The sequence below is a fragment of the Sminthopsis crassicaudata genome, chromosome 2 (genome assembly GCF_048593235.1).
Source record: "Sminthopsis crassicaudata isolate SCR6 chromosome 2, ASM4859323v1, whole genome shotgun sequence".
Lineage (NCBI taxonomy): Eukaryota > Metazoa > Chordata > Mammalia > Dasyuromorphia > Dasyuridae > Sminthopsis > Sminthopsis crassicaudata.
The window spans coordinates 438,140,735-438,167,220 of record NC_133618.1 but is presented as its reverse complement, the minus strand read 5'-3'; the positions used below and the strand labels follow the sequence as shown (position 1 = coordinate 438,167,220).

At 37.8% G+C, this 26,486-nt stretch overlaps 1 protein-coding gene across 12 annotated transcripts in view; it reads right to left on the bottom strand.

Annotated features, from left to right (window-relative positions):
- The window catches only part of CBFA2T2 (CBFA2/RUNX1 partner transcriptional co-repressor 2), a 159,317-nt gene that overhangs the window by 53,520 nt on the left and 79,311 nt on the right, over positions 1-26,486 (bottom strand). For 4 of the 12 annotated variants that reach the window (XM_074292398.1, XM_074292399.1, XM_074292400.1 and 1 more), the window contains exon 2: positions 14,529-14,679. The exons of the other annotated variants lie outside the window; for them this stretch is intronic. The gene's annotated coding sequence lies outside the window, so the exon portion shown is untranslated. The remainder of the gene's footprint in view (positions 1-14,528; positions 14,680-26,486) is intronic. 12 annotated transcript variants of the gene reach the window in all.

Genomic DNA, 26,486 nt, shown 5'->3' with positions numbered 1-26,486 from the left:
GGATTTCATGTGGTTACCATGGGAACCACAGACTGTCCAGTGGCTGTCTCTCACCTCTGTTATATGAGCTGCTCATCATTTTTCCCCAGACACGGACTGGATTACATATTCACAAGGAATTTCCTAACTAGAAGGGCAGTCTGGCAGTGGATCCAGATGTCAGAACCAAGTACTCCTCTCTCACTAGATACTAGCTTAACTAGTTATCCATTAGTCATGACCAAAAAGAAACTGTATCTCTAGATTTGCAACTGTATGCTTTCCCAGGTTCAAAAGGATAGACTGTAATTTGCCTGCCATTGCAAGGATACTGTTGCTAATCTCAATGCAAGCTAAGAGCAGTCCTAGCATAGCCCAACCTGATAAGGTAAACAGGAGACATGATCTATGGATCCATGCCTCCCAGCTCTGCAAACGCTGATTTTGAATAATAGCATTATCTACTTCAACGGCACACCATCTGTTTTATGTCTCCACCAAGCTAATGTTTTTCACATCAAGAACTGAGAAATAGGAAGACTTAAAATTAAACTGGATTAACATTTTCCCTGCTTCGGGAAGCCAGACCTACAATAGCTTGAACTTGCTGAAATACAAAGCCCAACTCAACATAGAAAGAATAATGCCTGGGGACTCATTAGCCCAGGATTCTTTCCCACTATTTGTCTGTATAACTTCCAGGCCTCAGTTTCCTACCTGTAAAACAAGGAGATGGATTCACTCTCTAAGATGCCTTCCTGTTATAAGTGCTTAGTAATTTGTAGAAATACAATTTTAGGCAAATGAGGACTTCTATGTAAGTATTACTGAGACTTAAGATAAAATGTGGTAAATAAAATACATCTCTGAAAAACAGGCCTTTCCAGGGTCAGCTCAGCCTTAATGCAAGGAGGGCTCCCAGTATGTTGTATGGGAATTTCATTGTGGCACTTTTATGGGAAGACACAGGTGAGACTAAGGTTGTTGAGGGCGGTAGCCCTTGGTATTCTTTGTTTGATCTCCAACTTTCTTTGGGACTTGGACCTTTGATACAAGATCTGGTCAAACTAATTTGGGCTATCTGAGCTGGCCAAGGTTTTATAGCCCCCCATTCTAATCTGCTGAGATAGACCAAATGGCATCAGGAAATTCCTTTTTGGAAAAAGACTTCTGTCTGTCCCCAAAAGATAACAAGAGAATCCTTATCTTATTTACATCACTGCATAAAAGAGAGAACTCAAAAATCTTCTCTTTGCAAAATGGGCCTTGTACCATGCAGCCATTTTGCCCACCGGCTCTCCGGTGTTTCCATTCTAATCAATAAAGACTATGTTTCCATACAGCATTAAGTAGCAAATTCCTTTGCTGCCGAACTGGCCATTGGTTACTTTGGGGAAGGAAGGAGAGAGAGAAGGAACTGACCCATCTTTGTTTAGACCTCATCATTTACTCCTCATCAAGGTGAGTAGGACCATCTGGACAGGTATAAAGCAGGCTATGATCTATGTGCCCCAATCACTTGGAATAGTACCTAGCATATAGTAAGTGCTTAATACATGCAGACTAACTGAATGGTAGCTTTTTTATGCTCTCTTCCCACAACTTCCAAGCATGTTCTCTCCACCTTTGGCCCAAGATATCTCTATGGTTTCCTCTCGACTTGTCTAATTCCAAGCTATTCTTCAAAGGGTCAGCTAAAACACTGCCTCTTCCAACAATATTTCCATAACCATTCTACCTGCTGAATGAGCTCCTCCTATCCTTTAAACTTCAGTGTTCTAGACTGGTTTTTCAGAGCTCTGAGCTGGCACTGTAGCATGATAAGGCATTTGGTAAAAAGCTTCAAAGCTCTACCGTATTATACATAAAATTGGCTAGAACATTTTTTTTTCCTATCTAGGTCTCAGTTTTAAAGACATGAGCAGCTTTGAAGAGGTCAAGAAAAGAGTCACAAACATAATAGAAGAAAATAAAACCAAGGAAAAATGTTAAAGACATTAGGTCCAGAGAAAAAGAATACAAGTCTTTATCTCTATTTAAAACAAGAATGAAAAGAAACAGGCAATGTTATACTCACTATTAGAAACACTGTAACTGAGCTGTCTTCAAAAGGGATTCATAATCATCAGAGATATTTGAGGAGACAGATGAATATTTGTTATAAAGAGATGTTGTTAAAGGTGTCTCTGATTGATTTCAACTACATGGAAGATCATGCTTCCCCAGATAAATTGAAAGACCAATCATCTGAAATCTCATCACCATGCAGACTGAATTAACTTGTGATAATTGATAACTTCTCAGTTTTCTTTCCCTTCTAATTAAAGGGCAATACACTTTTCCCAAAGTCTTCTTTTATACAAAGTTCAGAACTTTCTGGTAACTCTAATTTCTATTAGCATATGAACTTTGTTTCAACTCCAAGGAACATCATGTACCCCAGGACCAGGTGCTACCTGATGTGTCCTTTTCCTTCCTTTCCCTCACCTTTTTACTGTTTACTATGATGTTCCGTCTACCCATTTAGATTGTAAACTCCTCGAGGAAAGAATCTTTAATTTTTACACTTACATTTCTAGCTCTTAGCGCAATGCCTGGCACATAATAAATGCTTAATCAGTGTTTATTCATTTGATTACTTGTTCAGGTAAGGATGGACTAGCATTCTTTGAGATCTCTCCCAACTGTAAGATTCTGTGATTTTATGAGCTTTACCACATCCTATCTAGAACTAAATTTTGCACACCTTTACACTTTCTCCTATAATTTTTTATCTTACTAATCAGTCTCTTAAGTTTTTTAAAGGCAGGGATCAAGTTACTTATTCTTGAGGTATACAAGCTGTTTGATGACCAAGCAGGAACTTGATAAACACTTTTCTTTCTCCCCCCTTTATTAAAGCTTTTTATTTTTCAAAACATATGCATGGATAATTCTTCAGCATTAGTCCTTGCAAAAGGGGTTGTGTTCTAATTTCTCCCCCTTGCCCCATGCCCTCCCCTAGATGGCAAGTAATCCAATATATATTAAATATGGTAGTAATAAGTGTTAAATCTAATATATGCATACATATTAACATAATTTTGATAAACAATTTTCATGGGGAGAATGAAAAGTTAATATAAAATTAAGACACATTACTTAGCATTGCTAGGCCAGAAGCTGTGATCTTTGCCTCAGAAACTTGTGCAAAAGGATTGCATGCAAATGTAGGGGTATGTGTCAATCCATTCCTAGTGCTGGAAATACAACTCACTAGGGCTGTCTTCATGTACAAAGGATAGCATTATCTGGCTTATACACTATAAATTCCACTAAAAATGGTTTCCAACAAGGTCGAATGTTTATGTGTTTAAATTGCTAGTGAAAATCTCAGATTAAAGGCAGGCATCCGCTTTCTTGCTCTTATAATTCACTCACTCCATAGGCCTTTTCCTTCTCAAGGATGCTATATTTATAACCATCCTCCCCCACACACAGCTGTTTCACTTTCAGGCTGCAAATATTAAACTCAGAATGCTGCCATGTTTTGCAAATTCAATGGAATTCTAGTTATTAACAGCAGGCACGTACACATTTGACAGTTACACGAACCTCCTTGGTTAAAGTCTCCTCAGATTAGACTCTACTAGTAGACTGTAAGCTCCGTCAGGGCCAGGGACAATTTTTTTAGTGTCTTCATGTGTAATATAAGTTTGAGAACTAAATGGCATCTAGAGACTTAGAGTACAAAGGGAAAATAAGCATTCAACTGAAGTTATTTGGGACTATCTAGGTCAAGGATTCTTAATCTGGAGTCTGAGAACTTTAAAGATTTTAATAATCATACTCTGATATAATTGGTTTCTTTTGTAATCCTTTGCATTTTATGTTAGTCTTAATATTTTTATATGTCCTAGACAGTGTGTTTAAGCTTCTAGACACTTTCTTAGAGTACTAATTTTTTTTTAATTTGTAGTACAAAAAACAAAGATGCTATTTCTCCCCATCCATTGCCCTCTACCCTGTACTGAAATCTATCCACAGACACACCACTTTAAGAATTACTACTCTAGGATATGAATGTCCTCCAAGAACCTGAATATCTTCAGATGAGATAAAGAATTTCAACAGTTTAAGTGGAAAGAGAGATAATACATACGTGGCAGAAAAAAGACCAGTTTTGGAATCATAAAACCTGGCTTCAAGTGTTACCTTTGGCACACTGGCTATATGACTATGTCATTTAAAGCAAGTTATTTAAACTTTCAGTGCCCAGAAAACTCTGTAAATAACTATAATTTACTTTCCATGCTGAAGTTCCCCATAATAAATGGAATTACAAGTCCCTTTCCTACCCTCCCCCCCAAAAAAAAAGGTGAAGGAAAGAAAAACAAGTTAGATACTTCTAGAAAAATAGGATATATAGAAAAAGGATCAGAAAAAATGCAAATTAAGACAACTCTGAGATACCCCTATCTACCTATCAACTTGGCTAAGATGACAGGAAAAGATTTGGAGGAGTTGTGGGAAAAAATGGGACACTAATACCCTGGAATTGTGAACTGATCCAACCATTCTGGAGAGTAATTTGGAACTATGCCCAAAAAGTTACCAAACTATGTATGTCCTTTGATACAGCAGTGTTTCTACTGGGCTTATTCCCAAACAGATCTTAAAGGAGGGAAAGGGACCCATATGTGCAAAAATGTTTGTGGCAGCCCTCTTTGTAGTGGCAAGAAACTGGAAACTGAATGGAAGCCCATCAGTTGGAGAATGGCTGAATAAATTATGATATATGAATGTTATGGAATATTATTGTTCTGTAAGAAATAATCAGCAGGATGATTTTAGAGAGGCCTGGAGAGACTTACATGAACTGATCTAAGTGAAGTGAGCAGAATCAGGATATCATTATACATTTCAACAACAATACTATACGATGATCAATTCTGATGGATGTGGCTCCCTTCAACAATGAGATGATTCAGATCAGTTCCAATGATCTTGTGATGAAAAGAACCATCTACATCCCAAGAGAAAAGTGTAGAAACTGAGTGTGGTTCACACATAGCATTTTCATTCTTTTTGTGTTGTTTGCTTGCATTTTATTTTCTTTCTCATTTTTTCCCTATTTGATCTGATTTTTCTTGTGCAGCAAGATAACTGTATAAATATGTACGTATATATTAGATTTAACATATATTTCTACCATGTTTAACATATATTGGATTAATTGCCTTGGGGGGGGAAGAAGAGAGAAAATTGGAACACAAAGTTTTGCAAGGGTTAATGTTATAAAATTATACATGCATATGTTTTGAAAATAAAAAGCTTTAATAAAAAAATTTAAATTAAACTAAATTTTAAAAAGAAAAAGGACTGATCAGCCAAGCTGTCTAATTAAAAACTAATTTCATCAAATTATCAAACTAGTACTGGTAAAAATTCCAAGAGATAGCTGATATATAGCTCCTCTCCAGAGCCATCTGGGTCCAGTGAAAAGATATAAATCAAGAAAACCTGAGATAGCTCTGGATGAAATGGAAGATCTTGGCCTTTTTAAGCTAAGGTCTTCAATTAGGTTTCAGTTTGACTGAGGCAACACCCATTTAGTGATTAAAGCTAGGTAGCAATTGATGCAGAAAATGGCCTCTTGCCACTTAGCCAAAAAAAACCCAAAATACACAATCTAAATAAATTTTTAAAATGAATGAATCTGGGAGGGGGAGATCTTTAGGGTTTCTGGCCAAAACAGAAATGACTGCTATTTACATTCACTCTTTGTCAATCAGTTCCCAATCTAAACTTTGTGGTTTGTCAATCAATGACTATTTGGGGCTTGGCCTGGGACCTATTTTTGTCTAATCAAGGGCCATGCTTTAAAACCTCTGAAAAATTAGTTTTCAGAGCAGATTCTTCTTGAGTGTGGGGATAGGCCAGATGACCTCCTGGGTGTCTTGAAACAAGATTTTATGACTGTTGGAATTTGATAAGTAGTGTTAAATTTTTTTTTTTTTTTACACTATGTTCACTGCTTTCTATCAGGAATTTCTACTGTAATTAAAACTTTATGAATGAAATGTTTGGAATGAGCATTCCAGATGTGAGTATTCACCTCATCTGCCTCTATAAAGAAAGTATGAGTAAGACTAATTTATTCATTCAGTCAACATTTCCCAAGTGCCTATTAAGCAGAGAGCCCCGAGACTGGCACTTACAGGAATGCAGAGAGAGATGGATTAGACCTAGTACTGATACTAATGAAGCTCTGTAAGTAGGAGGAAGAAGAAATGTACATGTTCAACTAGAAAATATGACATTCACTATCAGTGCCTGGTAAGAGCTACTAAGTTGTGAAAATTCATCAATAAACATTAAGTGCCAACTGTATACAAAGCTCCATACTGACACCGAGGAGGAAAGAAATAAATCAGACATAGTCCCTGCTGCAATTGAGCTTATATCCAGAAAACTGGATAACACCAATACACAGATAGCTACAACATACAATTTTAGATGATAAGTACTTAGAGAGCATCATTATGACAAAAAGGAGAAGAGAGACTCCTGACTAGGACAGGGAGGACAGCAAAGAAAAGTTTGGAGAAGAGGGTTAAATTTGACTTTATAAGGGCCCAGTCAAAAGAAAATTTAAATAAGCACAAAAATTATATAGTATTTACCTATCACAATTTGAGGTAGATTAAATTATGACTTCTCTCCACATAAGGACATGAAGCCTAAAAATATTTAAAACTTTCTCCTAACAAGGAAGTAAGGTTTAAGTAAGATTTAAATAGAAAGGTTACTTAAAAATAAGTAAATTATGAAAGCAAGAGCAATTAGTAAATAACAATAACTCAAATTTATATATGGCTTTAAGATATGCAAATACTCTTCTTATAATAAACTCCATTTGAGTGCCAGCAAAGAGCTGGACACTGCAGAAATGTTTATTTTTTCCTAAGGTATTACTAAATGCAGTCCATTAATAAATGAAGGAAGCAAGATATGGTGGAAAGACTGCTAGATTCCAAGCTGGAGGACCTGGGCTCAAATTCTAAGCTAGCTATTGTGACTTTGGGTGAATCCTTTCATCTCTTGGGACTTAGTTTCCATTCTGTAATGTAAGAGGCACTACATCCCACTTCTGACACTGTTATTGATATGTCTGAGATTAGGCTGCATTGTCTTCTGCCATCCTGTCCAGCTTTTTAATCTATGTTCCAAAGATTGGAAACTGGCTCTATTGATCTAATGTCACTCTCCGATGTGTCTCCCTTTTTTTGGTGGGGGTGGGGGGGAGGGAGGGATATGAAGATAGAAAACAGAAGGAATAAAAGAGATGTAGGTGGCAAATAGAGATAAGCATGCTTAAGACATCACATAATCTTATCTACTCTCCCAATTTTGTAGAGAAAGAAACCAAGATCTAGAGTGGGCAAATTACTTGTCAAAAGTCATATAGTTAATTGCTGACAAAACTAGGGTCTTCTGAAACAAGTGAGCTGACAGGGTAATTCCTCACTTATTGTTTGAGCCTCTCATAGAAACTACTCCTACATTTCTTCCAGTCTTATATCTCAGTTATTAATAAAACTTTTCAATTCCAGGTTTTCTCTATCAAAGTTGGCCCTTGGGATGTGAAATTCAATGAAGGAATTTAAGTCACATCAATACTAGTCAAAGCAAAAACAGTAAGGCCAGAGAATCAAATGCCTGTGTAAAAAGTTAATTCTCCAATGCAAATATAGAAGATTTTGGAATTATCAGCACATCCATCATTAAGAGATAGGAAGAGAAAGCAGCTTAGTAATTCACTAGTTCCTGAAATTAACACAGTTAATTAATAGAATTTATTCTATATTGATTTGTTGACTTCTTTCCAGTTTCATCCTTAATGGAATTTAAGTATAAAATTAGGGAAAGGACAATGAATAGATAAGAAACTAAAGAAGAAAAAAGTAGAGTTTTTTAGAACAAGCTCTTTTTACCACCATTAAGAGTGAAGTCGTCACATGTGGACTTCAACATCACAGATCTTGGTCTGCATTTCTAGTTAGTTCATCCAGCTTTATGAAAATCTAACTTGCCATCTTATTGTTGAATTAAGATATAAAAGTTTTTTAACTTATTAACTAATTATTATTAACTAATTAATATATAGAAGTTGTTTTAACTTATAACCAGTGAGACTGTGGACTCAAAACGTCAAACTTCTTACAAGAAGTCCTTCTTGAGCCTTCCAAACTGTTAGTGCTTCTCTCTTCTGCTCTCCATTATAACAGTATGCTTATTTGGATATATGTCATATTATTTGAATACATGCTTTTTGTTCCTCCCCACCACTATGCAAGGTTTTGGAGGGCAAGACTTTTTTGTTTTTATCTCTGCATAGTACTTAGCACAGTTTTTGGTAGATAGTAGGATCCAGTGTGGTTATTCAAGCACTTTTGCCTCTTCATGACCTCATTTAGAGTTTTCTTGGCAATAATATCAGAATGGTTTGCTACTTCCTTCTCCAGCTCATTTTACAGATGAGGAAACTGAAGCAAACAGGAATAAGTAACTTACTCCACAGCTAGTGCCTAAGGCTCAACTTGAACTCACCAAGATGAATCAACCTGACTCTAGGCTGGGCACTCTATGCCCTATGGCACCACCTAGCTGCCCATGCAGGATTTTAGTAAATGCTTATTGAATAGAATTAAGTTAAACTTAGCTTTTTATTCATAAAGAATAACAAATAACTGCCTCCTGTATCCCCAAACAGGAATTGGCTACTTATTTTTTTTTAGTTCTTCTCCCTGCTGACTGACATCAACCAAGTCAACAAGTCAGGTTTTTTCAATAGAATGCATCTGTCAATTGAAGAAGTCCACAGAGAATCACTAAATGTTGTAGTTGAAGCACCATGACACAGTTGAAAGCTTTGGTTTAGTTCTAGCTCTAGATCCTGATACTTCTGAGCTGGGTAACTATAGGCAACTCAGCCTCTCTGGGCCTGTTTCCTCATCTGGAAAATGTACAGGGGCACAATGGATGGCACCGGTCCTGGACCTGAATTCAAATGAGATCTCACAGTATTGACACTTGCTGGCTGTGTGACCCTGAGCAAATTCTTAACCCCACAAGGTCACCAAAAACAAACAAATAAACCAAAAGAATACATAACAATGCTTGCACTATCTACCTAACAGGACTATTGTGAAGAGTTTCATAAACCTTAAGGAGATGTAAACTATAGTTACCACAGTATTTGATAAAATCAGCTACTGAGGTAAAGATCCACTAACAAATTTTGTGGGGGAAAACTAGAAAGCAGTCTAGCAGAAATTAGGTATAGACCAACACTTTATATCATATACCAAAATATTAGTTACAAATGGATATATAACTTAAGATATACAAGATGACTTCATGAACAAACTAGAGGAGCAAGGAAGGAGGAAATTACCTTTTTGGACCTGTAGATATAGGAAGAGTTCATGACAGAACAGGGGATAGTCAAAGGCTCAAAGAAAATAAAATGGATAAATCTGATGATATAAAATTTAAGTTTCTGTAGAAATAAAAATATAGTTAAAAGGAAAGAGAAACAGGTCACTTGGGAGAAAAATCAGTAAGTATCTCTGATAAAGGTTGTATAGAAAAGATACTGATTAAAATTATTTTAAAAATTAAGAAAATATTAAACAATTTTTAAAATGCAAATTAAAGTAACTAATGTTCTACTAGCTAAGTGCTAGTCCTAGACCTGAGTCTCAGACACTTGCATAGCCGTAAGCATGTCATTTAACTATCTGCCTCAGTTTCTTCAATTGTAAAATGGGGAAAATCATCTTCCTCCAAGGATCAGATGAGATGATTGTAAAGTGCTTAGTACAGCATCTGATACATAGTAAGTGCTATATAAATGTTTGCTATTATTATTCCTAGCTAAGTAGTTAGATGACACAGTCAATAACGAATGCTGGATTTGAATTAAGGAAAACAAGAGTTCAAATTTGGCCTCAAATACTTGCTAGTTGTGTGACTGTAAACTATATATTGCCTTGATTTTCTCAACTATAAAATGGAAAAAACAATTGCACCTATATCACAAGGTTGTATCAAATGAGAATAATGATAATATGCTTAGCACAGAGGCTGGCACATAGTAGACAATTAATAAATGCTTCTTTCCCTCCCCTTCCTCTCATACCTACCAGACTGACAATGATTGCTGAAGGGCTCTGGGACCCACTTATAAGCATAGCACAGATGTTAACAAAAAAAAATAGGCAAAATAATAATAATAGGAAGTTAGTGTTAATGAATCAGAGTGGATTAGGAAAGAGGGGCTAGATGCCAGTATGTATGCTGGGACAAGGTGAAAAGAATCCCAAGTGGAGTCTCTGGAGACAGTGCTGAACTAGGCTGGTTTTGGGTGACAGAATATACCAAGAATAGGATTTTAGAAAAGTTAGGTTTGACAGACCCTTTGGAGAAAAGTGAATGGGGATAAAAAGGAACCCTTTTCTCAGCAGTACATGACACTTACACAAAAATTGACCATGGGCATAAAAACTTCACAATCAAATGCAGAAAGGCAGAAATATATTAAATGCATCCTTTTCAGATCAGGATGCAACAAAAATTGTGTGATAAAGACCCTGGGGAAAAAAAAAAAAACAGACCAAAAATGACTTGGAATTAAATAATTTAATCCTAAAGACTGAGTGAGTCAAATGACAGAACGTACCAAATAATAGAGCTGTTCTGGTATCCTCAGCACCTACCACAGTGCCTGGAACTAGGTTTAATGAGTGTTAGTTGTCTGACTGGTTGATGGATCTAAGGAACATCCAGCCAGATGTACCATGCCATAGTCAAAGTTAGGCTCAAAGGATCTGTGTGGACTTTGCCTTTATAACATCTTAAAAGCATGTGTCTGTTTTTTTTTTTTTAGTAAAATGACAGTCTAGAGCAATGTTACTTGAGGATTATCACTTCTCTCTCTCTGTCTCTCTGCCTCTGTCTCTCTCTCTCTCTGTCTCTCCTCTCTAAATTACTAGTACCTATGATATCACAGAGAAAATGGCTCCTTTGCCTCTTAAAAAATTCTCCAACATCTCTAGCTAATCTGTGAGTGGGGTGGTTGTGTTACGGCCTCTGATCTAACATGGTCCAATCACATTCCTTGAGAGTTCAGACTACAGCTGTGATGCTGTCCTGGCACACTCTAAGGCTTGTTTAGCAAAAAGAGCTATGTGTTCTCTGCCCAGTCCAATACTCTAGTAGATAGCCTATAAGCTGGATCATTCATGAAGTCTTTCCATAGGACTCCCAGACCTATTTTCATGAATGACCTAGCCTATAGGCTGTCTATCTGTTATTCAACAGAAAACATTTGATGATATGAATTCATAACATTCTATAAGACAGAAGTAAGGTGTGAAGAGAATGCATACTATCCTAGTACCTCCAGCAGGAATTCTTAACCTTTTTGTGTTCAGAATCCCTTAGGCAACCTATTGAAGTTTACAGACCCTTGCAAATGATTGCCTACATTCCTAATTAAAGGAAATGCAAATTCAGTTAGAAGTTAGTGAAAATTCAAATGCAATCCCCATCTAAATTCATGAACTCCTGAAATGTATCTACTGACCCTCAACTTAAGAACCTTGGATATAGAATACTTGCACAAGTTTCTAAAATACATGTCTAGAATTCACTTTCTCTTCACCTCTGCTTCCTCAGGTTACTGCCTCCTCCATGAAGCCTTCTCTGATGTCTCTAGTTTAATGCTGTCTCTCTCCTTAATTATAGTTATTCAACTCCTGAATGCATAAGAAGATAAGTTTATTGAATTGGCAGAGACTTTACAAGCCATTTCACCTAACTTGTTTTCTATACAGAAGGATATATTGCAAGCCCAAATAAGTTAAAACTGTAAGTAGCACTGAATTGACTGGTTAGAATGTGGGGTCAAGAACTCCAACCAACTATTTAAGGAACTCTGCTCCTTACTTCTCTTGGTTATCTTCATCTTCTCTTTTCAGCTTCCTTTTTTTGGGGGGAAGGGGAAGGTCCCCCATTAGACTGTAAATGCCATGAGGGAATTTCTCTTCACATTTAAATCTCCAGCACACATGGAAGGCATTTAATAAATGTTTATTGACAGTATTCCTCCACAATATCACTTTAGTATGCATATGTACATGTGGTGTTGTTTAGACATTTCAGTCACGCTTAATTCTTCACCACCCCATTTAGGGTTTTCTTGGCAAAGATTCTGGAATGATTTGCCATCTTGTTCTCAAGCTCATTTTACAGATGAGGAAACTGAGGCAAAGAGAGTTAAATGATTTGACCAGCGTCCCACAACTACTATCTGAAGTTAAATTTGTATTCAGGTACAATGCTCTAACCACTGCACCACCTCACTGCCTCTATGTAGTGTAGACATATGTGTGTATGTGCATGAATGAAGAGACAAGGTATAACTTCCATGAGTATATATGTTTGTATAGATGCCTTTGTCTCTTCCCATTTCTCCCTCTCTTCTTTCTCTTATGTTTTATACAAATAGATATACCACATATATGATCTATATTTAACAAAGTCTTATCTATACATATGACTTTGCCCCTATAATTCCATATAATCTAAGACAAATTTGACATAACTGAGCTCTATGTCCCTCTCATGATACAAGGGATTCTGTATGCATTTCACAGTCTATTCATTTGTTTATGGGAATCATTCACCCACAACTTGATCATAAAATCCCAAGGACAGGGAGGCAGGCCTTCCTTCTTTGGGCAGAGAGGCAGTAGACTATATAAGTGTAGAATTAGGCACGTGTCCTCATATAGCCAATGTACTGGACTTGCAGAATTCCTTGCTTCAAGACCTAATACAAGCACCATCTTCTACATAAAGTCTTTCTTGATTCCACATCTAACTGCTAATGTCCTCCCATCCACTATCTTATGTTTAGTTACTTTTTATTTGTATTTCTTCCATTTATATTTCTTCTGGCTTCCTTGAAGTATCAGTTGAAGTCCAATCTTCTGTAAGAACTCTTTTCCAGACCTCCTAAATCTCAGTGCCTTCCCTAAGATTATTGTCTATTTATCTTGCATATGTTTTGTCCGTGCATAACTTAGTGCAGGCCATCTTCCCCATAGAGAGGAAGAGTATGAGCCTCTTGACAGAAGGGATAGTTGTTTACTTTTCTTTGTATCCACAGTACTAACTATGGCTCCTAGAACACAGTAGACATTTAATGAATGCTTACTGACTTTTCTGAATATATACTTGGACATGTCTTCCTGATTCCCCCAATGCAAGCTCTTTGAGAATAGGAATTATTTCATCCACTGTATTTGCATTCTCAGTGCCTAGAACAGATTAGGCAGCTAATAAATGGATAAATTATTGATTGATAGAAAGCGTTCTATTGGGGAATTAAAAAAAAATAAGTTATATACTAGGAGCAGGAGAGGGTGTAGTAGAGTGGAATACAGGCATTAAAGGAAGCTATATGTATTGCCTAGAACCATTCTTCCAGAAACCTAAAAACCGGACCTGCCTGTCCTGACATTTGGCTAGGGTGGCAATCAAGCTCACCCATTAAAGCCAACTGACAAGAGAGTCACCTGCAGAGTTTCCTTGGGGCTCAGAGGGATGATCCAGCCACCCCTCATCCTGCCCCGCCTGCCTCCTGACAACTCTCCCTCCTGTTCACACACTTCACACTGAAACTGCAGGGGCTAATGTGCATTTTCTACCATGTGGCTTCAAAGCTAGCTCTTCATCCCGGATTTGGGGAGCAGGGAACAGATGGCCTCAACAGCAGAAAGTCTCCCAAGAACTAATTTTACCAATCACATGTGGTGAGAGCTCGATTTATACAAACAGATCAGTTAGTGACAGGAACCCTCATAATGACGTGACAATTATTCAGTGTGGCAGCTGTTTGTGCCGCTACCCAAACCGAGTTTGAAAACATGGGATAACGCCTCTGGCTCCCCTGGACTTTTCAGACAATTTCAGTGCCTGCATACATCAGGAAGAAAGGTGGGGGCCTATCACCCCAGCTACCACCTTCAAGAGGAAAATGTGTTTAAAGTTCACAATTGCAGAAGTTCATGAGACGTTCTTCAAATTTTTCTGTTAAAAGCATTGATGGTCGGCAGGCAGTGGGATTATCAAGATGAGGTGAAACTAAGCCTGTCAGACCTACCTCCATCTTTTACAGTTGTGGAAATTAAGGCTGAGAGAGGCACAGGGGCCTGCCTGACATCACCTAGATGGTCCTAGCCCCTCCAAAGAAGTGGGGAAAAGAATTCGCCTCATGCGTCACTTAAATTAAGGTTGCTCTATGGATAGAACATCACACTAGCAAGGAAAAAGTAGAGAAACTGAGGAATTCAGAGAAACTAGGCAAGATCAGGTGAAACAAGCAGAAGAATAATACTCATAATGGCAGGGCAAATGCAAAGATCACTCAAGGGACATAGAGCTCTGAGTAGCAGAATAACCAAGATTGGGCCTGTTGAACAGAAGAGCGACTATACCTCCTTCCTCCTTGCCAAGAGTGGTGGGATGCTACTAGGGCAGAATGTGAAATACACTGGTCACACGTGGTCACTGAGTCGGTTGTTTTTGTTCAACTGTTTCTTTGTTGCAGGGGAGAAGAGTTCAATTCCAGAGGCAAAGAGCAGATATCTATAAATGACCATGATATGAAAATAAATGATATCAATAAAATTTTAATTTAAAAACAAAAACAAAAACAAAAAACAAAAAACAAACCATGATTATTGGCTCCCAAGCACAATTGAATTTTAAACTTTTGAGGAATGCCTCTGTACACACAGAAAGTATGATCCTTCATGTTTAAAAGTGGTCAATGATATTGCAATATCTATGGGACAGGGTGACTGAAAAGAGATGAGGTAAGCCCGGCGAGCCTCCCTTCTAGATGGGACCTGTGGCTTGTCCATCATTCCCTATGCTAGCAGATACCCCATGATGCTTGCATTCTCAAACTACCCAAGTCGACATGACTACTTGATGAATCTGATTGAGTTACTCCTATCAGTTATAAATCCTGCTGCTGCCCACAGCCCATCTCATCTCTTCATCCCATGGCTCACCACCATCATTTCTGGGCAAAGTGTGTAGTCATGTGAACGGAACACAATTCTGCAGATATAGAGCTACTGTGCAGAATGGACTATCCTCCACCTCATTCTGAATTAATGGGTATTGTAAAGCAGTGGCAAGTGGTGGGAGGTTGGGTGAGGTACCAGGGGGCCGGGATTCAAATCCTAACTGCTATTTGTTAGCTATACAGCTGTGGTCTAACAGTTTCGCCTTTCTCACCTTCAGTTTTCTCAAATGTAAAGGAGATCACAGTCTACATCTACAAGGTCAGTCTGTAGAACCTTTATGTCACTATCTAGCTCAAAATCTATGATCCTATTTTCTTTTTCTTTTTTTTTTTAAACTAATTATAGTTTTTATTTACCCTATATATGCATGGGTAATTTTACAACACTGACAATTGCCAAACCTTTTGTTCCAATTTTTCCCCTCCTTCCGGCCCCCCCAGATGGCAGGTTGACCAATACATGCTAAATATGTTAAAGTAAAAATTAAATACAATATATGTATACATGCCCAAACAGTTGTTTTGCTGTACAAAAAGAATCGGACTTTGAAATAGTGTACAATTAGCCTGTGAAGTCTATGATCCTATTTTGAAACCCCACCAATCCACCCCCCCTGAGAAGTAGTAGATATCACTCTATTCTCTTATTTTAGAAGTTATCTGTGTGCTATGGGTCAGACCTTTTTTTTTTTTTTTTTTTTTTTAAATTGTGTGTGTTGTTTAACATAATTTGGATTGTTTGCTGTCTAAGGGAGGGGGTAGGGTGAAGGGAGGGAGAAAGGTTGAATGTTGAAAATTGACTATGAATATCTTTTGAAAATAAAAAGCTTTTTAAAAATTGCGTGTGTGTTCACTCTATTGCTGTCTTTTGTTCTTTTACATCCCCTTTAAGTAGCAGACTTGAAACATGTCATTGAAGAATTGCATTAATGCATAGATCGAATGAAACATACGCAAAAAGCTTCACAAGCCTTAACATGCTATCTAAATATTAGCTGTAATTAATATGTGATTAGTACTTTAAGACAAAATAAAATTTAAGCAGAGTTGACACACGGCTTCTTCCTTTTGTGCTGACTCTATGTCTAATCTCTAAGATGACAGGGATTGCAAAGAAGAGCATGCAAGATTTTTTCTTTTTCCAAAAAGGTTTATGTAGTGCAGCCAGTGTTTTCTACCTTTTATACTTTAGAAGAAAGAGGCAAGCTTGGAGTAAAAAAAAAAAAAAAAAAAAAAAAAAAATTTAAAGATAACACAAAACTAGTGTTCAAGCCCAACATGAGTCCCAAAACATTCCCTTCTAGTCAAAAGCACATGCAATGAGAGAACCAAGGTAAGAATTTCTCCATTTTAAGAGCAAATCCACTTGTGAGCTCCTCCTCACTCAGAGTGAGCATCTGGAAGGAAGTGGGCCAAGGCACTGGGGCCTTTGAGTCCCTGGCAGAAACGGCTGCCACACACGTACTCCTGCCCGAGCCACATTGGCTTGACACAGTCTCTTCACACCTTCACAACACACAGTAAGTGCTAAAAAGCAAGAGGGAAAAGTAGTACCAGCTGTGCCCAGCCAGAAGGCGGGGCCTTATTTACCAAAGGCTCCTAAAAAGGAGCAGCAGATTTCTGTTAAATTTCTTGGTCTGGCTTCTTCAACATAGGATTCTTGACCTGGAGTTGGAAGGTCATTGAGAGTCATTAGGTGAACCCCTTCATTTCATAGATGAAGGGACTGAGGTCCAGGAGTAGAGTGACTTGCCCAGAACCACAAAGGCAGCACGTGACATCCTTAAGGAGACTGCTCCCCAGTAAATAAGACATTTTACTCAAAGCCTTCTTTCTACCTAATGGAGCTGAAATTTGAACTCAGGTCCTTTGGTTCCAAATCTAATCTTTGAACCACCATCCCATATTGACTCTTTTCTCCTCACTTCTCCCAGGGGTCTGAGTGGGCAAATTTGAAACAATCAAGAAACATTTATTAAGTTTATTTATTAAGTACTTACTATATACCAGGCATTAAGTATAATAAGGCAGGATTTCAAATCCCCACAATTTGTTTGGGGTCTGTTTCAAATGAGGAATAAGAAAGAAAGCAGATTACTAAATATGAAGGGTGATGACAAGCACAGTAAGTGACATGTCTCACTTTCTGGATTCCCTGATCAAGATGGGAAGACTAGAGGAAGGACAGGGGCAAAGATCAAAATGATCTAGCTTCACACAGAATACTTGATAAGATTGTTCCAGATGTGCATCCTCAACAGAGAGAATCAGAATGGAGCAGTGGAAAGAATCCTGACTCTGCAGTCAATCAATTAACATTGAAATGCCCATTATAGGCCAGGTACTGGGCTAAGTTCTGAGGGTACAACAAAAGGTTAAAAAATAGCACAGTCCCAATATATTTACAATATAAATGGGAAATAACCAAGAAAATTTGGGTTCAGATCTCAGCTTTCATGTTTACTATGTATGTGACCTTGACCTCTCCAGGCCCCGGAGAGGAGCCATCTATAAGACACAAGGGTAGGCCTGGATGGACTTGGAGGTTCCTTACAAGTAGAAAGTTGGAGCAGTTTTTAGCCCTGTTCTGAACAATTTCCCCTTGAGTTTCTCATGTGGCTGCTTTGTGGGAGTTTCACAGGGGGATAGAACAGCTCCCCCAGGAGCTGAAGACTCTGGCTTTGCATCAATACCTCCCACTCTCTCTGTCAAAGACAGGACTCTCCTATAGTGCACCTATTAAGTCATTTCTTCCAACCACTTTTTTCTAGGAATCATGAAATACATTTAGAGCAGAAGTTCTTAACTTAGGGTCTGTGAACTTTAAAAACTAGATCAATAGTTTTATATATAAAATATATATATATGGGGAGGGGGAAAGGGAGAGAGCTAGGTATCAAAGTAGATAAGAGTACTGAACCTAGAGTCCAGGAAGACAACTTCCTGAATTCAAACCTGGCTTCAGACACTTAGTAGCTGTGTGATCCTAAGCAAGTCACTTAACTGTTTGCCTCAGTTTCTCATCTATAAAATGAGCTGGAGAAAGGAACAGCCAACTATTGCAGTATCTTTGCCAAGAAACCCCCAAATGGAGTCACAAAGAGTAGAGAATGATTGGAAAAACATTTTTTTTTTTTTGCCTTTAAAAACATGGCTCTGAAGAATCCATAAGCTTCACCAATCCCCTCCAAAGGAATTCATGTCACAAAAAAGGACGAGTCTCTGTTTTACAGTAATCACATGGCTTCAACCTCCAGGTCGATGGGTGTTTTGGGGGGTTTTTGGACAGCTTTTGACAGAACACTTATTTGATGCCTTTAAAGCCATGACAGCCTTCACTACTTGCTGGAGAAGATGGATTTTAGCTTGACAGCTGTCTTGGCAACCACACAGAAAAGAGTGTCCATATTAACTCTTGAACATGGGCACCAAGATAGACAGGAAGATGGAGAATATGCCAGCCAACGTCAAAACAGGATTGGAAATAACAGACACTTCTCTCTGCAGTGCACATTTTGGGCCAAGAGAAAAGGCATCTAAGTGGTTTTCCCCTCTTGACAGGGCTTGATCTGTGCTCCCTCATCACTGGGTCAATGCTTAGCCTTAAAAGAGGTGTACTGAAGGTGAGATGAAATGAGTCAATGTGAGGTATTCTGTAAATAGGGCAAGGGCAAGCTGTCAACTGACTGATGTCCTAGCTAGTTCTGGGATAACAGAAAAATCCACCCTCAAGAGCTACTCACAGATGTCCCACCCGGACGGAACTGTGTTAGCGACACTCTGTCTGCTTCTCTCTGTTCTCTCTTGGTCACGGCTTTCAGCAGGGAACATTCTGCACATATGGGGAGTATTTTTGCCACCAGCTTCTATGACAAAGGGCTCGTAAGTTTGCCTTTGTAGAGAGAAAGCCCTTGTAATGGGGTACCCAGAAAGGCCACACTGCGTCATGGGAGCTGCCTGTTGAGAATGATTTTCAGGATTCTAACTTCCTCTACTCTCCTCTGGGAGACATGACCAACCCAGAATTAAAAAGCAAATAAGCAAAAAAACCCATCAAACCACCATTGCTGACATCATGGCAAGTTCTGTGTTCTGCTGCCATCCTGCTCTGGAGCCTGACCACATTTGGCATCTTCTGCCACTCCATGTGTGGTAAGAGCAGCCTTAAAATTGCTTACATTTCTTGGTATGACTATGGCCTTTTACTAGTTTCTACATGAGATAAATACTAGAGAGTGGAGTTTGGGATCAGGGCTGTGACCAATGACTAATCCCATGTCAGGGCTCACATTTAGTCACTACTAGTAGTCAGTGGCAATGCCTCAATGTCAAGCCCACAGAGCCAATCACATCTTTGTCTTACAATGATCCTAATTTGAATAGTTTTGAATATATGTAATAGTCTCATTCCCAATAAAAAGATACCAATTGTTCAGTTGCAAGTCCTGAGAGCTAATCATGTGTTTATAATACAATAACTTAAATCTGAATATTTTAAGTGGTATTTAATATCCTCACATCCAGCAAAAAACAGCCTGACTGTCTTTGGAAAAGGGGTTTCATATGAAAATCAAATTGCTTAGGGAAATAGAGGGAATAAGGTGGGCAGGACATGCCTCAATCATTCTCCTTTCCCTCCCTCACCTTCCTTGCCAGACTCTTTAAAAAATAACTGGTAAATATGATAAATGTTGTGTCTTTGAAACCCAGACCCCATGTCTCTTCGTGTCCTTCTCTTAATCTTTGAGATTAGGAAATCACATTTAAAAATCTGGAGTAGCCAGATGGCCACGGACAAGTCATTTAAGTTGCCAGAATCTCACTTTCCTCATCTACAAAATGTGAATAATAATATTCACAGTACTTGATAACAATATCATTAAGTCCTGCCAATGACATATACTAATTATGTGATCCTGGAAATGTACTTTTAGTACACTGAGTCTCTTCTCTAAGACTATAATTTTGGAATATAAATCCCCCTTCTGTACCTTCCTCCCCACCCTCCCTCTGACTCACAAAGAGAGTTATCTTACACCTGTAGGATCTGTCATAGATCTCAACATCAAGGTTTCCCACAAATCTATTTCTAATTCCTAGGATACTGTTTAAAGTTCTAGCCTTGGAGTCAGGAACACAGGCTAAAAACTACATCTGTTGCTTCCTAGTTATGACTCTGGGCAAATTAGTTTACCTCCTTAAACCTAAGTTTCTTCTTTTTTTTATTAAAGCTTTTTATTTTCAAAACATATGCATAGATAATTTTTCAACACTGACCTTGCAAAACCTTGTGTTCCAAATTTCCACCATCTTTTCTCTCTCCCCTCCTCCCCAGATGGCAGTTAATCCAATATATGTTAAAAAATATATGTTAAATCCAAAATATGTATATATGTTTATACAATTATCTTGCTGCACAAGAAAAAATCAAACAGGAAAAAAAGTGAGAAAGAAAAAATGCAAGGAAACAACAACAAAAAGAGTGAAAATACTAAGTTGTGATCCACATTAAGTTCCCACAGTGCTCTCTCTGGGTGCACAGGACTCTCTTCATCACAAGAAGATGGATTGGAACTGGTCTCAATCATCTCATTGTTGAAAAGAGTGATGTTTATCCAAATTGATCATTGAATAATATTATTGTTGCCATGTACAATGATCTCCTGGTTCTGCTCATTTCACTCAGCATCAGTTCATGTAAGTCTCCCCAAGCCTTTCTGAAATCATCCTGCTGGTCATTTTTTACAGAACAATAATATTCTATAATATTCATATACCACAATTTATTCAGCCATTCTCCAATTGACGGACATCCACTCAGTTTCCAGTTTCTAGCCACTACAAAGAGGGCTGCCACAAACATTTTGGCACATACAGGTCCCTTTCCCTTCTTTAGTATTTCTTTGGGATGTAGGCCCAGTAGTAACACTGCTGGATCAAAGGGTATGCACAGTTTGATAGCCCTTTGGACATAGTTCTAAATTGCTCTCCAGAATGGCTAGATGTATTCACAATTCCACCAACAATGTATCAGAGTCCCAGTTTTCCCACATCCCCTCCAATATTCATCATTATTTTTTCCTGTCATCTTAACCAATCTGAGAAGTGTGTAGTGGTACCTCTGAGTTGTCTTAATTTGCATTTCTCCAATCAATAGTGATTTAGAGCATTTTTTTTACGACTAGAGATGTAAATCTAAGTTTCTTAATCTTAGAAGGAAAATAATAACACCTATCTTGTAGGGTTGTTCTAAGTTAGGTAATGTACAAAAGTATTTTGCAACTATAGATATATATGTTGTAATTATGTATTACTTATAGTTACTTATATATTTGTATAATATTTATATTACTATTTGGTTTTTTATTAATTTTATAATTATAACATTTTTTGACAGTACATATGCATAGGTAATTTTTTTTTACAACATTATCTCTTGTACTCCCTTCTGTTCCGAATTTTTCCCCTCCTTCCCTCCACCCCCTCCCCTAGATGGCAGGCATTCCCATACATATTAAATATCTTATAGTATATCCAAGGTATAATATATATGTGCAGAACCGAATTTTGTTGTTATTGTTGTTGCAAAGGAAGAATTATATTCAGAAGGTAAAAATAATCTGGGAAGAAAAACAAACAAACAAACAAACAAAAAAATGCTCACAGTTTACACTCATTTCCCAGTGTTCCTTTTCTGGGTGTAGATGATTCTGTCCATCATTGATCAATTGGAATTGGATTAGCTCTTCTCTATGTTGAAGATATCCACTTCTATCAGAATACATCCTCATACAATATCATTGTTGAAGTGTATAATGATCTCCTAGTTCTGCTTGTTTCACTCAGCATCAGTTGATGTAAGTCTCTCTAAGCCTCTCTGTATTCCTCCTGTTGGTCATTTCTTACATAACATATATTGCTATTTGTAGTTCTATTTATATAAGTTGCAATATTTATATATTATCTATGATTAAGCACCTACTACATGTATACCAGGCACTGAAGTAAGGACTAAGATACAAAGACATAAATGAAAGTTCTCACCTTTAAAGAACTTACTAGTAGTAATTATTAATGATTTTCACAAAACCCCACTAGGCAATAATTTCTTCTTCAAGGTTAATATCAGGAAATGGAATGCTTTATAGAAAGAAGCAGAAGAGCCTTTGATCTCAGACAAGAATAAAAATCAAGCTTGATCTTAGTAGGTCAATTTATCTATCCTGGGCCAGCCTCCTGATAACAAGGTAGTCACTGGTGAACTGTTTTGGGGTTTGTTTGTTTGCCTTTTTTTTTTTTTTTTAAACCAAGGCAGCACTAGCAATTAATTGTTATTAGTCAAGTATAACATCTCTCATAAGCTCTAGACAGACTAAGATTTGATGTGGTTCTCTAAATCTGGATCAAGAATGTTGCTGGAGAGTACATTTATCCCCCCCTCCCCCCCGTGTGTGTGTGTGTGTGTGTGTGTGTGTGTGTGTGTGTGTGTGTATTTTAATGCTTAAGTCCTGTATAAGAGAAACAGGATGGTGTAGTGAAAAGACTGCTAAATTTGGAGTTAAAAGAACTGGATTCAAACTCAAATTCTTCCCTTTAATAAGCACCTACTATCTATGTGCCATTAGACAAGTGACTTAATTCTCTGGGCCTCAGTTTTCTTATTTGTAAAATGGCAGGGTTAGACTAAATGACTTCTAAAGCCTCTTTGAGCTTGAAATCTGAAACTGAATGTAATTCTATAATTTATGCTTTTTAACAAGTTGGTGGATATCAGAGGATATCCAGGCATAGCCTCAAATTCACCCTGACTTAAAGGAGAAAAAAACCAAACCAAACCAAACTCCCATCCTTCATTCATTCATTTGTGGTATTCTTTCTCTTTTTAAATTGAGTTCCAAAATTCTCTCCCTCCCTTCAGACCTTCCCCAACCAATGAGAAGGCAAACAATATATCAATTATACATGGTCATAAAAAAAATTTCCTATGTACTAGGCATGTTAGCCATGTTGTTTTTTAAAAAAAAGACAAGAACAATTAAGAAAGTAAAAAAAAAAACCTGTTTCAATTTGCATTCAGATTTGCATCTCTCTTTCTGGAGATGAATAGTATTTTTCATCATGAGTCCTTCAGAATTGTCTTGGATTATTGCATTTATCAGAGTAATAAATGTCTTCCATAGTTGATCATTGTTATAATATTGTTGCTACTGTGTATAGTTGTGCTGGTTCTGCTCGTTACTTTTTACTAATTCATGTGGATATTCCCAAATTTTTCTGAAACCACTTCACTCATTCTTTGTAGAAAATAGCATTCATCACATTCAGATATCAAAACTTATACAGCCACTTCCCAATTGGTGGGCATCCCCTCGATTTCTAATTCTTTGCTACCACAAAATAACTGCTGAAAATATAATTGTACTATGCTCTTTTTCCTTTTTCTTTGATCTCTTTTGGAATAAAGGAGTTCAATCTGGCTTATAACAATACTCATTATCTTCACCACCAAAGCTTCTGGACATCTCCATTTAAATTAATGGCACCATCATTGTATCAGTCAATCAATCCAGGTTCAAAATTTTTAGTCATCTATATATCAGTCATCATTAAGAGGGAGGAGTCATGAACATCACCATCCTCTCCATTTTTCCATCCTAATTTATGTGTCTCCTCACCATTACCACAATCACCACCATCATCTAAGCCCAGATCTTTGGCTATGAAGGTCGAAATTGATACAAGTCTACCAGCAGAGCTCACTTAGGCCATTTTCTAAACCCTACCATCCATTCTTTAAAACATTTCAAGTAGGAACATTTTCAAGAGAGTTTGAGAAGGAAAGCAATTCAAGTCACACTATACCCAGAACTTCTGGTTATATAGGAGAATGAGTTAGACTTAACTTAAGAGCAATGAGGGCAAGCTGAAGACCAAGCAGCCTTCAGGTGAGTCTAAGGGAATATTGGTTAAGAAGGTAGCTCAAAAAGTGTAATATGCTTTTGTAAATAAGATAGTTTTGGTTTTTTATTTTCTTTTTTGGATCCCCAGTTCCCCATTGCTGAAGAAAGGAAATGAAGTTGTGTGGTGGGAAGAGCACTAGAAGTGGAGTCCAAAGGCCTGAATTTAAATCCCAACATTGTTATTTAATGTGTGACACTGTGAAGTCATTAATTTCCCTAGGTCTTGGTTTGTTTATCAGTCAAAGAAGGGGGTTAAATTAGAAAACACTTAAGATTCTGTCTCATTCTATGATCTTACGGAACATCTTGTTTTGGTATGGGTTGATCTCTATTGCCACTAGGGCTTCTTCCACCATTAAGTTCTGTGAGTCCATGTTAAAACTTTGCATTGAATTTGTGAGGCTACTAAGAGTTCTGGGATGCTTTGATTTCTAAGTTGCTACATTTTTCTAGTTCGATTACCTCTTCTTATAATCATTTCTCAATGTTATCACTGGGTATCAGTGATTTTCTTGAAGTACCATTCAGAACTTTCAGTCACTATATTACACAATAGAACCACTCTCTTAATCAGAATAAAGTACATGGGCTTTGTGGCTGCTATTTTTCTCACCACGGAGACTTTTTAAAAAATTCACTCCAAGGTCTTTAGTTTATGTTTGAGGTAGTTTCCACTTAAGTGAAACTATTACACTTCAGACTTAACAAAACCTTGGGGGGGCGAGGGGGGAGAACCACTGACAACAGAAGTTAATATGCTATACCAAAAGGGGAGAGTATCTTTCTGTTTTGGCCACAGTAACCTTCCTAATTATGCTAGGATCATATCACACACATTCCCCCTAAAAAGTAAACCCACAGGTAGGAGCCAAACAATACGCAATAAGCTGCAAGGAATGCCTTTATACAAAGGCCACAACCAGATAATAATTCCCATTCCCACCCCTTTCAGCCTTTTCTAATGCCAGTCAAGACATTAGAAAGGACTATAGGCACACAGAAGCTCTATAGACAGAGATTCTTTTCTATTTTTCAAGGTTCTCAAAAATCTTTTTCTCTCGGGCCAATAGAGGCAAAGGCAGGAATAACCTGAAGAACATCCCTATATCAATCATCAAAGGAATGGTGACTGTGTGACCTAAGGAGAGGAAGAGGGGCTAATGGCAGGATCAAGTCCTCAAAAATCAGAAGAAGGCAGCCTCCTGCCCTGCCTGCACACACACACACACACACACACACACACACACACACACACACACACACAGAGGCCTCCTTTTCTCACTAGCTTGCACAGGCAGCCTGGGTAAACACCATATGCTTCACTAATCTAATTACAAAGAAGAAAGCCCAAAAGTTACTTTTTCAGGCTTTAGATAAATATGAAAATAAAGTGGTGAGATATTTTTGTATTGCTTTGTCCGCCCCCAAATGTCTAATAAAATACATCATGCCCCATCCTTATTTGCCAGCCTCCCTCTGCAACAAAAAGGCTTTCATCACACTAAGTTCTGAAAACACAGTCAAGGTTCCTTGGCCAGAGAGACAAGGGGACAGTAAGTCACAGAGTGGGGGGGGGTCCTCAGAATCCAATGCCTATATTTTATAGATGCAGACAGAGCAGTGGAATGGATTGCCCAAGATCCTATAGGATTCAAATCAAGGTCCCTGGACTCCCCACTTCTTTCTACTATACCAACCCACTTCAGTCCTGTTAGGAGATCATGTTTTATTTACAAGTTGCTTCTTGGTCACCCTTTGGCCACCATAACTATTTACTCCCAGAGCATTTAACTTAAAAACCAGCCGACCTTGTACCCCACCCCCAACTCCACCTCTTTAACCTCAAATTCACAAAGTAACTTAGACTAGTAGGAAAATTACTGGGAATCGGTATGTTTGGTCCCAGACTGGCTCTGCTTCCAGCTAACTGTGAGCTTAGGGGGTGGGGGGTGGGAGAAGAAGAGGGTTTGAGAGATGGAATCACTTTAATTTCTTCCTGCGGAAAAAAAAGAGAGTTAATGACACCAATCCCTCAATCTTATGGGATGGCTAAAAAGAATTAAGTCTATTTCACAATAATATTAAAAAAAAAAAAAAGACACTGAAATAATCTGATTATTGCCTTGACTGGAGTTCAATCTTGATTCAAGAAGACCAGTGGGCTAAAACATACTTTCCTCTTCCAGGCAGGAAAGTGTGAATGAGGCATTTGAGGCCAGCCTGGACACTGTACTGATTTATTTTAATTACCTATGCTTTTATTATATAAGTGATTTTTTAAAAAGCATCAAAAAAATTTTTTTTCTTCAAAATTATGGTGTCAAGATACCTTGGCCTTCGAAAATAATAGGGCATTGTAGTTTAGTGGAAAAAACATTGGATTTAGAATCAAGAAGACC